Raw genomic sequence first — 18,512 nt, forward strand, 5'->3', positions numbered from 1 at the left:
CACTGGAAGGGATGTATTCATACAAAACCAATTTGGTCTTGACAGACAAACACTTTCTAGTTAAAAAGCTGTTTTGTCAAGCAATACTCTTCTGGCTATACCCACTGCAGCATGCAGGCTGGCTTCAGTTTTAGCTCAAGGCATACAGGCTGACCTGAAAATACCAGCAGCGATAACAAGGCACTGAGAGAGAAACCCAGGCCAGAGTGCTCCAAGATAAACAACTTCAGCAGAGCAGTGGGCAATTCCCAGCCCAGAGCCCACTGTGCTGGCCATCAGCTGCATTTTGAGGAGAGCACTACAATCACAAGCAGCTGCAGAGTTTAAAAATTACAATAATCCTATTGAGGACTATAATATCTCCATAATTGCTAAAAGATGGTGTTTGGGTGCCTGGATGCTTTCCTCTTGCACAGGTTTGCCCTTTTAAACAATTTATATTTATTTGCTTCAGAGGGAAAACAAACAGCAAATTATAGGGCTGGCATAATGTTTGCTAATTAGCTATGTCAGTGAAATACACCTCTGAATGGTGTGGGCTTCCAAACTGCTATGCAAGCCAGCAGCTAACTTTTTTATTAGCTCTGAAAAGGAGCAGAGGAACAAAAGACAATGATTATTCTCTTCAGTCCTATAGGCCTACTGCTGTGCAATTGCTGACAGATAATAAACACAATCCTGAAGTAGACACGGGAATGGGATTGGGAAGGAGCAGCCTCTAACCCTGCCCCAGGAATTTGTACAAATAGCTTTTCAGCTTCCTTGCAAGCCATAGCAGCTGCCACCATTTTCCTCAAATCTATGGAAGTTGAGGCACAATTACTTCAGCAGAATCTTCTGGATTTACTGCTCTTGCATCCATTAATTCTGGGCCTAGCTCAGATGCAACAGCGTCCTTCTAGCTTGTAACCTCAACTGACAATGACACAGAATAAACCGCAGTGAGCAAACTGAGGGCAGATACCTGCATGCCAGAAAAAAAATGAACTGTTCTGCTCCACACAGGAAGTTCAGAAGCATAGCTCAGGCTGGGCTCTCTCACCCCTTGCAGGAAGAGGAGGCCAAGCAACCACAGTAGATGCCTTCTGCCCTGCACATCTCCCTCCCCTCCTCAACTATCCCTGGTCCTCTCTCTTCTCTGCAGATTATGCCTTTCTTCCCCTTCTTCCTCCTAGCCCCCTCCTCAGCTCTGAGAGTGGCTGAACTCCTGCAGATATATATACACACACCTTGACCTCTCTCACAGCTCTCACACTGAGGACCTCAGCACAAGAACTCCATCCAGACTCAGCCCCTGTGCTCACTGTGAGACCCTATGAGTGCCCGATCTAAGGCCAGGCCAAGCTGGTGTGCCCAGAGGCAGGGAGCTGTGTGCAGCTGAGGGATGCTCCTTCCTGGCCAATGCCACATTCTTATTTCTGCTGTCCACATGCCCCCAGAGAGCTGCTGCCCACCCTGAGGAATACACAGATTTATTCACAGATTTATCTGTCGGAGGTAATATGGAAAGCAGCTGGACTCACAGTCCTACCTCAGAGCAAGACTGTTTCAGAACAAACCTGGCTCTGACCCATGGAGCAGGCATAGCCAGGCAGGGCAGCAGCACATTGCTGGCAGAGGGAACAGCAGTGCTAGGAATGGTAGAATACTTGACGGCAGAGACATGCCAGGACTTAGGAAAGGTACATCTGCTGCACCTGAGTGCAGTGCGAAGCAGAAGGGACCTTTGGGACTCAGGGACTGAAGTAGATGAAGTCTGGAAGATTAGAGGCTGTGAAGGAAATAAAAGGGAAACAATGCAGGAAGGATGAAGGTTATAAATAGTTAAGTAAATATCTGTATTGTAGGGGCTCACCTGAATCAAACTGCCCCAAGGGTCTTCCTAATACCAATATTTGGTGAAGGTAGAATGTGGAAAACAAGACTTGAACCTTTATGCTGATGACATGAGCAGATAGCTAGAGTCTATTATCTTATTTGGCTTCTGTTTATGAGAAAGTCAGAAATACTTTGGATTATCTTGCAAAGAAAACCTAAATGAGGTGTGACATTCCAGTTAAAAATCAGTAAGCAGTGTGATTTTGGGTGTGAGAAGTGGAAGAGAAGATGGTAAAATAGAGTCAGCTGAGGAACATATGTCATGACAAAAACAGTGGCGCTGGTAGGCTAGGTAGCAACAGCCCAGCCCAGCCAAGCCCAGCACAATAGCTTGCAACATTCCCACAGTGACTCTGCTGCTGGGAGAGGAAGATAAAACATTGCTGCTGGCTTAAACTGGCTGTGAGACTCCTGTCCTTCTCAGTTCATCCACTGAGTGGAGAAGAAGGAACTCCTGCTGCCCCTGCAATCAATCACCTAAATCATGCTCTGCCACAGAAGAACAAGAGGAGGCCATGAGGTGTTACATTAAGAACGGAGAACAGCAAAAAAACAAATACAGAAAAAGAATTATTTTTTTCACTTGATTCTGAAATAAGGGAATAGTTCTTTGATTATTACTACTGCTAGGATTTCCCTCATCTCTGCTATGGACAAGAGGCAGAAGAAAGAAAAAACTATAATAATAATAAAGTCCACAGGCCACCTGAAAACACAAAGAAATCAGATGGCCATCCTTCTCTACAGGTGTTATCAGTGAGGGGAAGTCAAATGTCTTTACCTTTCATTTGCTTTTTAAACTGCAAAGCTATTTTCCTTTGTTGCATACAAGTGATTCACCCCACTCCTCTTTCCCCTTAAATCATATTTATGTTCTTTTTCCCCACATAAATAGAAGACCAAGCCTTTAAAAAGAAAATTTGGATACTCAGGGTGATTAATAACACAAGGTTCCACAGGCTTTGCTACAGACCATTTGCATTTCAAAAAGCTATATAAAAAAACCTTACTTTTCCCTGAAGTACTAGAGCATCGCTGAAAAAAAGTTAGTTACACAACATCTTTACTATTTTCTCCCCTTGTTAAGTCTCTGAGCTGAACTAGAGGGTGGGAGCTCAGTTAGATTTTAGTGCCTGTGTGGCATCAAGGGAAAGTTGGATGCTGTATGTAAACAAAGACCTTTCTTCTGTGTTAGATTGCAATAAAAATAACGATACAGAATTTCTGTTCACATTTACAACAGGTAAACATGCATACCACAGCCTCAAATCCATCCCTAGGCAGAGGAGACAAGCACACGGCCTGTGCCCACATGAGCCTAGGTTTAGGGGTATGGGTGAAATTTGAATCACAGAGAAGCCACAAGCAGCCCTACATGAGCTTCAACCTTTGAATTTTACAGTTGCCATTTATTTTCTACCAACATCATCCTGTTACCAGAAATAGCCTAATTAGGTAATGAGACTGGTAGTGGTCCTTGCATTGCCTTCTAATGGAAGTAGGCTGGATATGGGGGCGCAATGCCTAACTGAGGCATGCTTTTGGGCTTACCAGGGACTGCAGCCCTTTGAGCAATAGATTTGTGCCCCCAGCTCCCTGAATGACAGGACTTAATAGAAAAGGTGGAACCTGGGGGGAGAAATGATGTCTAGGGGCATACATATCACTGCAGATTTACCCACACAAATAAGTTGAACAAAACCTCTCTCTCTATGGCACCAGCCTTGCTCCCAGAAAGGGCTGATGGAGACAGCACAAGACCTGCAGAAATATTCAGTGCCAGTTCTTGTCTTCCCCCCCCCCCTTTTTTTTTCCTTAAAAAAAAAAAAAAAAAATTAAAAATTAAACCCCCAACAACACTTTTGATATTGATTGAACTTTCCATTTGTTTAATGATCTGAAAGTTTGTTCAATCCTCCCATTTGCTGCTCGTTAACCAAGAGCAGCACCGCTATTTATTTTTATAGCTGCCAACCAAACTGGCCTTAATAACTACCTGCCATGGTCCTGTCTCCCTCCCTCCCACCAGAGGCTGTTCCGTATCAACAACACTCTTTCATCAAGTGCATTATTGGCTAAAAATAACAAACATACTTAACAGCCTGTTTTCTACAAAACAGACCTTTTTCCCCCAATATATGGCATTTTCCATCTGTCTGTTTTAAGTAACATCTTTTTAGCTTTTACCCTCCTTACTTTGTATTCTTCACAAATTTTCTGCCAGCATCTGGTAGTCAAGGAACACGTGTTGCAGCAATGAATGGGAAGGACACAAAGTCCAGTTTATTCCTTAAACAACACAGTCTGTTCAGAATTGATTCTACTGACGTGCACACTTGCTAAATCCAGGCTCTCCAGCTGAGTGGTTAGCTTGAGGCACCCAGACACTGACCCACACACATTGAGTTTGACTGTGGGTGAACATCCATTAAATTCCACCACCACAAAATCCAGGGTCACCTGTTTATTTTCATCACCTGTTTATTTTCCTATATTAGCCTTAATGTGAATGTCCTTCAATGCAAGAACAGGTGAAAAAAGGCTTGGAATCTGAAAGGTCTGAGTCACCGCTTCCAACGTTACTAGCTTTAGATCCTGCTATCCAGATGATTTAAAGATACACGAGGATGAGTGGAGGGTCACGCTTTGAAAGACCAAAGAATTAATCAGTGTGTGGTATTCCCCCTCATGGCACTGTGGTTTTGACGAGCTAGGTGATCGCTTCATTTAATCACATGACATTTAAGTCTCATGTACCAATGACTTCCTAATCCACTGGCACTATTACATGGCTATAACTGCATCCAAAGAGTCTTAGAAAAATTAACATAGGGAAGATCATTCTCCCCCTTTCCTGCTAACCCATTCTAGGCTAAAATTGGAAATAAAACAATTTCACACATGGCTCAGATGTGGACTTCCCTCTGAATTTCACCCCAATTTGTTGAGCTTTCAGGTATTTTGTACTTGTTTTGTCTCACAGAAAAAGTACAGGGTGTCTTTTCACCCAGATGAGCATTCACTTCACAGATTACTTGAGTTCAAAATGAGGTTTAAGATAGCTCTCAGCTGCAGAACCTATATAAATTTCTCTCATGTTATGCTCAGCGAAGGGAAATATTCTGTTGGAGCAGTTTTACATTTTTATTCAACAGAATCTGAAATATATTTTTCAGTTTTCAGAAGTATTTGCTGCTGCTGCTGCTAATGCTTTCCAAGACTCAATGCAATTACTTGTTAATAAAAACATGGTTTAATGTGATGGCAGGAAAATTGATACCACTTCCATTCTCTGCCTTAAAACAAATGAAATGTAGGAAGGAACTGAGCTGTCTCATTTCTGAAATGAGAAGCACACATTTTTTAAAGTTCAGATCATTACCAAGTGTAATTTTCACGTAACAGGTTTAACTCTGACCTTGTGCCATTACTTCTCTTTGTAGGGGAATGTAGTACTTACAAAACCTACAAAAAAGAATATTGTTTTGAAATCTTCTGGCCTTCTCACTGATCATAGTGAACAGTATCTCTAGTTTGTCATCATGGAGTAAGTTTGTGTGAAAACACTAGGTTGTGACTACTGCAGAAAGGCTATATAGTAAGAATATGAACCATGAGAGTTGACTCCAGCTGTTCGTGTTTAACCAGCTACAAGCCTTGTTAACAAATGGCTGCATTGTTCCACTGCATCAGTGATGGAGCTGTGTTTCATCTTTGCCCATTCCCATCTATCAGCGCTTACTGGGATCCAGCAGTCTGCAAATGAGCAAAAAGGAAGCCTTTCCCAATGGTTGATAGGGGGCAAACTGTGAGGGAAGTACCACTGGTCATTATTCTGCAACCTGCTCCAGGTGTACCTGTGTTAGCAGGCAAGCTGGACTAGATACCTCCAGAGGACCCTACCATTCCATGGTTCCACGACTCCTACCTTTCCCCCCCCGCCCAGTGCATCACAAACAAAAACCATTTCAGACTGATCTGAAGCTTTCAATATTCAGTTATTCTGGATGCCACTAAACCTATAAAAGCTGTTTACTTTGATGCAGCATCTGTCTTTTCCTTGGAATATGGATACCCAGGTCAAGTTACTGCCTCTGCTTGAGGGAAAAGAAGGGCACATCTACCAGGAAGCTCTCCAGACCATTTCAGAATTTATGTTTTGCAGCAAGCAGCAGTGAATCTGTCCTCAATTATGACAGTACTCAGGCAAGAAAGGAAAGATAACTTGTAGCCTAATGTTTAAGACTCTCAGCAGTGCTATGGATAGCGTCATGGCATTTACTTTTCATTTATTCTAATGAATGAAGCAGTATCTACACGTGATTGAAAATATAACCAGGTCTGAGTACCTCCTGGTTCAGTCTCTGGTTTATGTGAAATCAATTACCTTCATTGACTCAGTGAAGGAAACAGAACTTACACCTCTCACTTCTGAAGGGAGGGCCCTAAGTAGAGTCAACTGAAACAACATTTCTGGGGCTGTTCACCCCAACTAGGGAAAGATTTATTCAATGTGCAACAGATGCAGAGAAGGGCTCTTAGAATAAAATGGTTTGTGATGGTTAGCTGATAAGAGAGTACATGAATAAGGCTCATGTAACCTTGCAGCGCTGGCAGCAAGATGGTAAACATAACGGAAGAAGAGCTACCTATGCTAAAGGACAACACTGACAAAGATTAAGTATGAATAAACTACAGATAAATTAAAGCTTGAAACTAGGTTTTTCTTTAAGCAGCTCCTCTGAGATAACAGAAAGAGAAGAAAATGGTATCAGGTTTGCCACTAGAAACTTCTTTAGTTTCAAGAGAGTGCCTGAGAAGCTTATAGATGGGATTAGAGGGGACTGATGGCAATAGCAGAGGGCTAGATATGATGATCCAGAAGGTCCACCACAGATGCCTGTTCTGGGTTGCAGTAGGACCACTGGAGAGATTTCAGGGATGTAAGTACTGGGATGCGAGTTTGCTTGCTTGTCTTACTACAGAGAGCCTAGCTAATTCTAGATATGGGCCAGGATTTAATGAAAACCTTTGAATCTAGTACCTGCAGTACAACACCTATGCCCAGATTTTCGAAAGAGTGCTAGTTTGAAAAATTGTCCCACTTTCAAGGTCTACAAAGATCCATCCCATAGAGGCATTTGAGACTTCACGTTGCTTTGCAGCAATTTCCCCTGAAGTGGAGACACAAATTATTATTTTCTGCTAAGAAGAGAGACAACTCTGTGTTACAATGACTAATACCCACTCAATCTAGAGTCAACACAAAGTGGGACTCTGACCTCTCTTGGGTCTGTTAGTTACTACTGTTAATCTAATATAAAACATATATGCGCATATACATTTAACCATATGTACTAATAACCATTTCCCTTCCTCACAGGGACAGAGTACTTCCAAAATGAGTCCTCTCATTCAGCTGCGTAGTTAAGTGTTGCAATAATGTCAGCACATGGCCCTGCATGAACACCAGCTGCTGCACTGGCCTCCAGCTTGCCCTCCTGGAACATTAGTCTTCAGACAATGTCAGGAAGTGGTTTTATGATGGGCAAGAGAATTCTGGCCACTGCAGTTAAAATGCTTTTGTCTCCAGTGTACTCTGCCGGTTTTGATCTTTTTTCCCCTTTTCCTTTACCTTGTAAGCATTCAGTTATTAGTGTACAGAGCTTAAATTAGGAATAAAAACCAAACAAACAACTCTTAAGTATTTCCAGAAAAGAATTTATAAAAATCTGCAATGCTCTACATGGATGGTTCAGAAGAGAAGTAATCAACCAACTCAGTAAATGTTAAGGGGAAGATTACTCTCTAGTACTGATGAATCCAATTCAGCCACCACACTAAAAGGTGGCTTTGTTTGTGGAACCAAAGGACTATTTTCTGCTCTAACAAAGATTTTTAACTTTCCTGTTAGCAGCTGCAAGTTTACCTCATGCAAAGATCTGACTAATTGTTGTAAAATAAACCAAGACAATAATAATCCATACCACCTCCAATCCCAAACCAGAACCACCTTGATCTAAAAAAATTGCAACACCTTCAAAGACCATTTGCACCCTTGCTGAAGCTGAGAGAAGAGGGGTTTGAGAGAATATTTCAGATTAGTAATCACAGAAAGGATTTTTGCTTTGATTATTTCTTTGAATTGCCAGACTGAAACACTGACTTTGAAAAGCTATTCAGATGGAGACTAACCCTGAACACCACTTGCCTTGGTGTGGCTATTGTTTGCTGTTCAGTAACATGAAGGGCTAAAGCAAAGCCTGATTTCCTTAGATGTTTCAAATACAGACAACAGGCACAATAGATTTCATGTCATATTTGATCAAAAGCCTCCTGATATGTCTCTAGTAACCCAGTGGTAAGGGTTTGATGGAGGAACTGAAATCCACCAAAGTGTTCCCCTGAAGCAGTAGGCACTGAAACTCTGCCTTGGTTCAAGAGCACAATGAAGTACATATATTAGTGCAGTAAATGTGGTCTGTAGGATTGTTCATGGACAATCCATAAAACATTCCTAATTATTCCAAGGACTTTGGAGCCAGCCATAAGTCAGGTAGGATTCACTGTGCTCCCTAAAGATAGCAGCCTGCACATGTGACTTTGTGGCCATGAGTTAGCATCACAAGGCAGAAGCCTAGAAGCAGCAGTGCAGCCTGCAACTGGCCACTCATGCTTGCACTAGCACATGCACTGCTGAAAAAAACACCCATCTTTGTAGGTTGAAATATTTCATCTACCACTTCTTTCAAAGATAGGTTTACTACACAGAGCAAAATGTTTTAAATGTGAGAGAAATTTTGATAAAGTATTAGTCTAGCTGAAGATAATTACACAATCTTAGCATGTCAGTGAGCTGATCTACAAAGATGAGCTGGGAGCTGCAGGCATCAACAAAACAACAGATCAGAGCCCTCCCCAACCTGGCTTGGTCCTGTTGTGCCCAAGCAAAAAGATCAGAGTGAGATGGGTGCTAGCAACAACGGTCAACCAAGAGTCCCATGAGCATCAAGCAAGTCCACAGTGATGAGGCAGGTCCAAAGTCACTTGCACCACATCAGAGCTAACTTACAGACAAGCAGCCAAAAGCCAGGGCAGGGGAAGAGGATACAAAGCCTGGTGGGACACTCAGCATGTATTTGCAATATGACAGTAAGGCAGTACGGACCTTGAGATGCTTTTCCTCAGGATGGTGAACATATTAGTAATTTCCTTTTTTCAGCCTTCTGGTGGCATCCACGGTGAAAATGAATTGAACTGCAGTAGAAAGACCTGGACCCTGTGAGGAAAAAAATGCCACAACTGCATGAACTTTAAATGTGGTGGGTTGGTTTGATTGTTTTTTAAGCACAGTTTATTTTTGAAAGCACAAGTAACTTAATATTGCAGCATCTTTATTGAGTCAGAATGACACAATGGCTTTGGCATTTACAGGAAGCAGAGACTCAAGAAGCAAACTGCTGTTTTCTGTTCATATGTAAAACCAGAGAAAAAGATACTATTATAAGAGATGTATAACCTACTTCAGAGAGATTTCCTTTGGAAGCTCTAGAAAACCCAATCTTTCTTTGTTGTGTAAATATTTTACCACACTAAACAGCACTGAGCACATTTGCCCTATAAACAGACCATAATTTCACAGTCTGTCAAATATAGGAGTAAATGCAACCAAACTCTGTGTTGGACCAAAAGTGGAATGGATTGTGAATATCACCACTGATTTTTGGACTCTCTTTTTGTGTTGTCAAGTGATCCAAAACTGTCAGACATTAATACAACGTCCCAAATTGCAAAGCTATTGAAGTAAAACAAGAAAATCAGAGTTCTTGTTCTCCTGTCGGTGGGATAGCAGAAATCTGTGCAAGGCTCTTTGGAAGATTAAGATACATTTTATTGAAGTTAATAGGCACCATTAACTGGACTCCACAGAAGCCAACACACTGCAGAAATCTCTAGCTCCAGGAACAGGGAAGCACATGTCAGAGATAAGCATGGAAGCACTTTCATGTGCACTTAAGGCAGCTCCACTGACACCAACTGCTACTTCATCTCTTAAGCAGCTACAAACTTCTGATCTGCTTCAGTTTCTGGTTTGGTAAATAACTCTTCTCCACATCATCCACCAGTCCTGACCACTGTGTGGTTGTTCAAGCAAACTAAACATGGTGTGGGTTAGCAGATTCTCAGTTTTCCTAGCAATTCATTAGCCTTTTTATTTACAGCCAATACTACTTTTTTTGCACCACCTGAAAAGTGAGGATGGTTTTCTCCTACCATCGTGACTCCAATGAAAAGCTTCATTCCTTTCCTAGCATTAATTACGTTTTACTCACAAGACAGAGGCTTAGCAAATAAGGAGTTAATTTTCCAGGGCTATTTTTGTTTTAAGCAAGTCAGTCAAACATAGAACTAACCTCTGACAGAATCTGAATAGGCTCACAATGCATGAAATTTAAATAGAGACATTTATCTTAAAACAATCCCTTGAGTCAGGAGAGGTCACTGTCTGTAACCATAACCAATGCAGCAAAATGGAAGAGCCTCGCTGAGAGCAAATGGTCCTTGGTAGCAGTTTAATGGTGTTCCTCTGCTGTAGCACTCAAGGCTGACCAGCATTGATTTTGCTTCTGATATATCTCTCCCTTTGGTCTGTTGTGATGCAGCTGCTGAGCCCCCATCACCTACAGCAGAGCTAATTGTGATTCATTGACTGGCTCTAAGAAAACAGGGCAGAGTTACATTTTCTTAAAACATTCAGCCTTAGAATGGAATTCCTTTGAGGTAAAGTTCCTCCTTTTCTGCCTCTCTCTTTCAAAATGAAAGCCACAGAGCGGCAGAAGGTTAATTGCACCTTAGGATACCATACTTAAGCAGGGTTACAGTACCCCTAGTGCCCAGCAGCAGCAGGAGTGAACCCTGTAGAGCAGGGTTATTGATTGAACTTGGTGATCCTGAGGGTCTTTTCCAATCTGAATGTTTCTGTGATTCTGTGAAATGCAGCCACAGCAACCTCAGCCTCTCATCCTGCACACCCTCAGTCCCCCACTCTGGTCCAGTGTCCATGTGGCTCCTTTGTCTGAAAGGGTTGTGAATGGGAAGAAGTTTCTTTTCTCTGGACTCCTCCTTTTAATTTGTATCTTTACAGCCAGTCTGCTTCTAACATTTTTCAAGCCCAGATCCTGTAAGCAGCATCTAATGTTTTGTTGTCTACATGCCAGGTGACCTGCAGTCCCAGAATGCCTGAGCATTTCCCCACTTGAAGCTTACTTTGCTAATTTCCCCTCTGGGTTGTAACAGCTTTCTCTTTTTTGTTTTTTTTTCCTTACTTCTTCAGCAGGGTGGCTGAAACATGAGTTCTCTTTCCCATCCCTACTCCCAGCCATCAGGTCATAGACCTCCCTTCTCATCTCAAACAGGCCTCAGTCCCTGAGGGAAAATTATCTATGTTTAGGAAACTGGTGGGAGAGTGAATAAGAATTTCCTCACCACTTTTGTCCTCTACTACTAATCTCACAGCCAACAACTGAGCCAACTCCCCACCAAGGTGAAGGATCTGTTAGGCTACCTGAGGTCTGGATGGTTCTTAATGGGAGGTGCCTGTTTTGATGGATCCACAGCAGAGGCATGGCCCGCTTCTGCTGGACATTCTTATATCCCCATCACTGCTGTGCTGGAAGGGAGCAAGGTTTCAGCAGTGTCTAAGATTAATTTCCAACTCACTGTTTGGGCTTCCCTGTATATATCCTGGGTTTAAGCCCACTCATAGTCTATTCAACACCCTTCTCTTGTCTCTGTATCTCTCTCTTTCTTTCTGTTACCAGAAGTTGCCTTGCCAACCTTCATGCAGCATCATACATCTTATCTAATACACTGACTTCTCATGGCACTTGTCAGACCAGCTGCAGCAGTAGCTCTGATCCTGAACAAAGAAATGGCTCTGAGTGGGACCACACAGAATCACAAAACAGAGCCCAAGGCTTCAGCACCTTCTGTTCACTCACACCTACCACAGCAATCTCAGCTTTGAAATAGAGAGTGGATGTCTGAAACGACACCACACTCAGCTGAGGTTCAGTTATGGAAGACACAGAATAGATAATGTCTCAACTCACTTAAGTGAGTAAAAGTTAAACTCTGTGAGGACATTGCAGACTTGTTTCACCCTCTACAGGTATTAACAACCACAGGGGTTAATTCTAATTGCCAAAGGAGTTAGACTGCGAGTACTTTGGGGATTTAGAAAGGATTGGTTGCCAAAATTCTTTAGGCTCCCTTAAAATCATAAGTCAGTGTTTAAGTTACACATCTTATAGAGAGCAATTCAGGCAGATAGACATGGACCTAGTGGCAATTCATGGAGTATGGCTGCTTTGCATGGCTGTCTCCTTTCATCCCTTTATTCTGCTCCTGTTTTCACATGTGAAATTGTTACTTGCACTGGGAATACTGGCAACCAAAGCATTGGGAAGAGCAAGAAAGCTTGCTTAGTCAAGAACACTTTGAGGTCACAATGCTTTAGAGGCCAGCCAAAAAATGTAATTTTTTTTTCTCCTCATGTATTTTTTAAGGAGGAATTTCCATTTGCTAGTAAAGTTTTTATATCACCACACAGGACATGAGAAAGAGGGGTGCTTTTGGGTAGCATTTGGTACAAAAAGAAAGAAATTAGCAAAACAGAGCATTGAAGCTGCTACTATGGGCAGAACAGAGGGAATGCAAGAGCAAGAGAACAAGAGAATATAAGAAGAAATTCAGATGAGAAGTTTAATTTGGATGCAATGAAAAAGGAGAAGATATGAGAGAAACCCATCAAAAGGAGATGGTAGAATGATGGGAGATGTTTAGTACCTACCGGAAGATGCAAAAGGAGGAGAGGGAATTGTAACAAGCAAGAACTTTAGTTTTCAGCAGCTGCTTATAGAGGAAGAGAAAACATCAGTGGAGGAAAAGGAGACACAGCTGCACTGGCATCATATTTCCTTCCCAGTCTGGAAGAGAAGCCTTCAAAGCTATTGCATAAACTTATATTAAAGAAAACATCATAAGGTTTTCTACTTTTATATTACCAGTTATATTTTCAACTCAGGGACCAAAGATTTTTTTTCAAAGGTAAAGAAGAAAGTTATTAAACAAATATTTAAGGACAACAAATTAACAGTAAAAGGCATTTTCAAAAACAGGCTATGGGAATTAGTCAAATTTGAATCAGGGCAGCATTTCAGCCGAGTTTGGATTACAGCAAGCAATAGTTGCTTTAATTTTGGTTTTACCAGCTCAGACCTGGGTTTTGCTCTGCAAAATAGAACACCCCTTGCCAGCACCATCTTTGCAAGGAGTTTGGCAGCTTGCCTTATGAGAAGAATCTGAGAACAAAATCACTCTCTGTGTGCTGTTATATTTCAGCTTTTTTCGCCACTAAAAAACCATAGGTGTTTAACTACCCTTTGTCAGCAAACTCCAGTCTTCCTAACAAAGAACTGTACCTTAACTGACAGACTTTGTCACTCTCATTTTTTGGTACCTTAACACATAAAAGCATCCCACTGAATCTCACACTGATCATCTCCCCAGGTTCTTTTACTTAATGTAAGCATCAGCATCTGGTCCTAAATCAAACAAGAGAACACCACAGCATACAAATTATAACTTTCACTGCTCAATTATCTTTATTTTCATAGATTCTGCTTTAAAACCTAGATATCATGAGTTATTTCCATGTCTCCAGTGCTTCACTGAAAACTGAGGTTTCATGCTTGTAGTATTAGGTGTGTATTCCTTTGCTCCATGTGCAGCGTTATATATCTGCACAACCTCAAAATGATCAATGTAGGATGTGCCTTTGCTTGTCAACACTCTAGTCTTTATGCTTGTTTGGAAAGGTCAGTATAGTCCATTAACTCAGTGGCACCTGATGCTAACTTCAAAGACAAGGAGGTATCCTGGTGCAGCAGTTTGTTCAGAGGCCTGTAGGAGGTGGATTAAAAAGCTTGATGTATGACAGAATGAGCATGTGTGTGTTGGGGCTATTCTGCTCATGATGCAAACAGCACGAGCAGCTGCACAGGCTTTGCAAGCCCCTTTAAAGAGCTGGTTTGCATTCCTAGCTTCTCAGGAGCGACAGATCCATGGAATTTCCCAACATAGGAAAAAGCAGAGCTTTAACATGTCCAAAAAGTCCTGTCAGAATATAGTTGAACATCTTTTAAGTATCTGAATACACTAAAATTCTGCTATAAAACCTTATAACTCAGAGATAATGTACCATTTCATTCAAATCCTCAGAATGTTACATCTCAGTTTATGCATCATTACAGACATCTTAAGAAGGTTTCACAGCAATATATTCAGTCTTGAGATGCTAGTAGTCAACTGTTCAAAGAATGACGAGACAGGAGAACTCCTGGCTGCTTTAGTATCATTTAGAGATGACATAAATGACACTTCAAACCTTAGAGGGTTTTGGAAGTTAAATATTTGGCATTAGCAAGGCAGGGCAGAAGTTTGCTGTGCCAAGTATGTATTTTGCCAAAATTTACTTTATTTTGTACAGAAAAGCAGTTGTTGCTGTTTCAGATTAGACAAATCTATTTGCAATAAATGCATTAAACTATATTTTTGGGTGGGAAGAACCCACACAGGAAACCGGGATACTATTTGTCACAGTATCAAATTCATACAAATGAAAGGGGCAATCTTGGCTCTTACAGGTCAACAAAGATGGAATCACAGAATGAGATGAGTTTCCTCTAGCCTATCACCCCGGGAAAATGCTAAGGCATGAGACAGCTGATGGGGATACTTTCCCTGGCACTTCCTCCAATTTTTGATTCCAAGTGAACATTAGCATTGCCAATAGCACATTCCTCCCTTCCTACTGGTGTTATTCTGTATGAATGGTAACTGTAAAAGATCTGAAGGTACAAGGACACTGAATTGTCCTAGAAAGCAAAGACAGGATTGACACACTAATGATGGATAAATACCCCTCTGCAGTGGTATTTCAGCAGCACCCGTCAACTCTTCTGGAAGTACAGATAATTTGGGTACCAAACAGTAGTCTTCTGACACCACCAACGCTTATAAAGCTCAGAACCAGCTTACCTAAGAGCAGAGCAGGATAGTATTTTGCAGTTTCTGACTGTTTCTTGTCCCTGTGGTACTCCATTCTTTACCCACTCCAGACAGGAGTGCTACTGGTTCTATTTTCCCCTCCCTAGCAAGGAATGCACTCTTCACATAATCAACCAGTGGCCCAAGCACTAATGAAGCTCTCTGCCTTTATTTTGACTGTGAGGGTTCATGTTATTTTATTTCCTCCCCACTGTCACTACTGCACTAGTCCACTTCATGCTAAACCTTGTTGCTGATTTTCTAGAATAGGCCTGGTCCACAGGTTGTGTTTTATTCATGGCTTATGGAAAAAAAATATGATGCAGAACTTCAGTCAACAGAATTATTAATACACAAAAGGCAGATGGCAAGATTGAGAGCCAGTCTGAATTTATCAAAGTGGAAGGTGAAACAAAGAGATTTCCCAGCAAAATGCCACTGACATTTATATTAAAGGGGGGGAGCAAAGCCCAGACCTGACATTTAAAAATAATGCCTCCTGTGCACAATCTAAAGCTTGTTTTTCAGAGGCAGAGGGAAAGCTTCAAGGAGACTCCCCTTGTCTCCCTGTTAATTGTGCAGCCTTTCATCATCAAGGATTTACTTTTTTGCCTTTTCACATCCTTTAAAAGTGATGCTGAATAGTGGCTATGCAACAGGGAATGCAGCAGGAATTAAGTGAGTTGAAGAGATCTCAGTACAGGTAGCAGAGCATCACACATAATTCCTTTGGTGCTCATTTTAATAACATTTATCACTATGAACTCTTAAGTCATTACAGAGCATGAAATCTGCAGTGCTGTGCTTTGCCATTTAACATATAATTCATCTCCTCAATGCTGTGATGAAGACATTATTACATTATTACTTTTCTTTTTTTAATAACTTCATGTAAGGCAGGTTCAGCCATATACTCTTGGATTTATTTCAAAACTCTGCACAGCAGTCATAATCAGGAACTGATGCCTAATTTTTTCTTTCTTCATTACTGAGAAAAAAACCCCAGGCCACACGTCAGATTCACTCATCAACAAAGTTTCCTGCAAGTGAAAGGTGGGCAAAGGAGATCAAAGATATTTGCCTCTCCTCATCTGGTAGAATACTTCACAGATTCACAAGGTAAAGGAGAAGGGATACCACTTCAGATATTAAGGTCAGAAGGGGCACTCCTCTGACATACTATATACAAGACATTTGTGATTGAACTACAACATGTTGTTCAGCTGGACATCTCATCTCGGTCTGCAGTGACTAGAGTACTTATTTCATCCTTACAGAAATCACTAATTTCTGTCATTGTGTGAATGGTGCAGATATTTTCATTTGCTTAAATTCCACCTCTTGGTCTTCGCAGGAGCAGAACAAGAGCACTTAGTCAGAAATCTCCTAATGTGTAGATACCCTGCAAGCTTCCTGCCTCTGAGCCTGCCTTGGCAAGTGACAAAGACTGATGTCCTTTAATGCCTCACTGAAAAGTTTGAAAGTCCTCCGGAGGAGAGAGTGGAGGGTACTGCTTAATGTTTTTTACACAACATTGTAATCTCAAGACCACTGTTTTTTAATATTGCTTTTAGTGTGACTCACCCAGGGTGAGCACCAAACACGCCAGAAAAAGATCTGTACCTCAGCAGGGTTTCAATCCACTTATACAGGGGGAGGCAGTGGTGGCAGCAAGAAACAATCAGAACAGAAAATGAAAGATGATTTTAAAAACTCTTAGGCTTCAAGCACTTTGTAGGCATGGTAAAAAGGTAAGATCTGAGAAGTGTAACAAACGTATGTTCAGAGTGTTGTTACTGTTATTAGTATATTTGACTGCCTCTTTCCTAATTTTGATGATCATATTTGCAATACAATTCTGTGATTCTGTGAAAGTACAGACTAGGGAGAAAAATAAGAAAAAAAGAACTACACAAGCACACTGACATCTCCTAAAACCAGTGCTAAGGCTCAGGAAAACAAGTCAGGTGGCCAGCTCAGCAATGTGCTCAGAGAACAGTGACATTCGTAAGAAAACACGCCATGCACAAGAAAAATAATGAGGAAACAACAGTCAAAATGGTCACTGTCAACTTCACAACTGAACGGTCCAGCTGCAACTCTGAATGTCTCTTCACATGATGGAAAGCTTGGAAGTGCCTTGAGGACAAGGAGGCAGACTCTGACTGCAAAGCAGGTTAAATTAAGATAACTGGGGCTAGACTAGACCAGACAGAATGGGGTTCCTCTCGAGAGTCTCATGAAGTTTTAAGGTATTTTGAAAATAATGAGAAAGCTCTTCATGATTACAGCAGCCCTGATTTTAGCCCCAGGTGGTGTTAAAAACATATATATTTTGATAACTCAAACCAGACAATCTGTTAGAAAACCCAAAAGATATTTCCTTATTGCTCTCTATGGCTAATTCAGTGATATGCAACTGAAAGGGCTTATTCCATGTATCGGCTTTGGATTTGCATCAGAGCTGAATTACAAGGCCTACAGAACTTCATTGATCTGTTGGCTTAGGAACCAAGTTATTAATGATCAGTTCACAGATTAATTTGCTGAGAGAGTTAACACAACTAATAGTACTGAATGTAGACCAACTATTACACTGCCTTTCTTCTGAGCAACCTCTAGCACCAAAAAGCACAACTGGCTCTCTATGACAGGGAGCACATCAGCAAGGCTCAGCCCCTCTTCTAGAGGTCTGCAGTGGGGAGAGCCCTTTCTGCTCTGCTCCTGTTCCCTGTGCAAACTGAGATGTGCTGCACACACAGATTCCCCTCTCCTGTCAGGACCCCTGCAGTGGGAACACAGTGGCTTCCACTGTCTCCAGCCTGGGGCAGACTGGTTTGCTCCACAGCAGGGAACGGGAGCGCACACTGTGGATGACTTTGCTTAAGTACTGCCCCTACCTGGCCTGAGATATAGGGACTTGGGAACTCCTGCCAGCTGCCAACAGCTCTACAGATTGGAACTTGTCTGAAATAATTAATCCAAGACACTACAGCAAGTCTTTGACAAAGCCAGGCCAGATGCTTTCTCTTTCTGACGTGAAGATATCAAATGAAATCTCTTATTTATCCTGCCCCTCCTTCTACCCTCAGCAAATGTATGCTGTAGACAGAGGAGCCAGGATGCTGCAGCCTCGTAGTCCATACCAGATAGAGCTGCTTTCAATGAGCCATGTATTAGATTTAGATTAGGTATGCAGAAACGTTTCTTTACTGACTGTCAGGCATTGGAACTGGCCTCTAAGCCTGCCCAGGAAGGTGGCACTTTGGGACATCATTTAATGGCCATGGTGGTATTGGATTGATGGCTGCACTTAATGATTTTTCCAACCAAAACAACTTCTAATTATCCATCCTTCAGTCACTGAGTAGGATGCTGAAAACATACTGCTTATGCAGAGCCAAGAGGAATGGCACTTCTGACTGAGGAGCCTTTCCATGTATGTAGCACCACCCTTGCACTGATGTCAGTTGCCACTACTGCCCACCCTTAGCATGACAGGAAGATAGCCCAGGCTTGACCAG

At 41.8% G+C, this 18,512-nt stretch overlaps 1 long non-coding RNA gene across 2 annotated transcripts in view; it reads right to left on the reverse strand.

Moving 5' to 3' along the window:
• Positions 1–18,512, reverse strand: part of LOC137444697 (uncharacterized) — a 119,353-nt gene that overhangs the window by 44,121 nt on the left and 56,720 nt on the right. For both annotated transcript variants that reach the window (XR_010988214.1, XR_010988213.1), the window contains exon 2: positions 9,047–9,157. This is a non-coding gene — a long non-coding RNA (uncharacterized lncRNA). The remainder of the gene's footprint in view (positions 1–9,046; positions 9,158–18,512) is intronic.

This window comes from Melanerpes formicivorus, unplaced genomic scaffold, assembly GCF_026170545.1.
Source record: "Melanerpes formicivorus ecotype bairdi unplaced genomic scaffold, bMelFor1.0.p_v2 SCAF_12, whole genome shotgun sequence".
NCBI classification, from domain to species: Eukaryota; Metazoa; Chordata; class Aves; order Piciformes; family Picidae; genus Melanerpes; species Melanerpes formicivorus.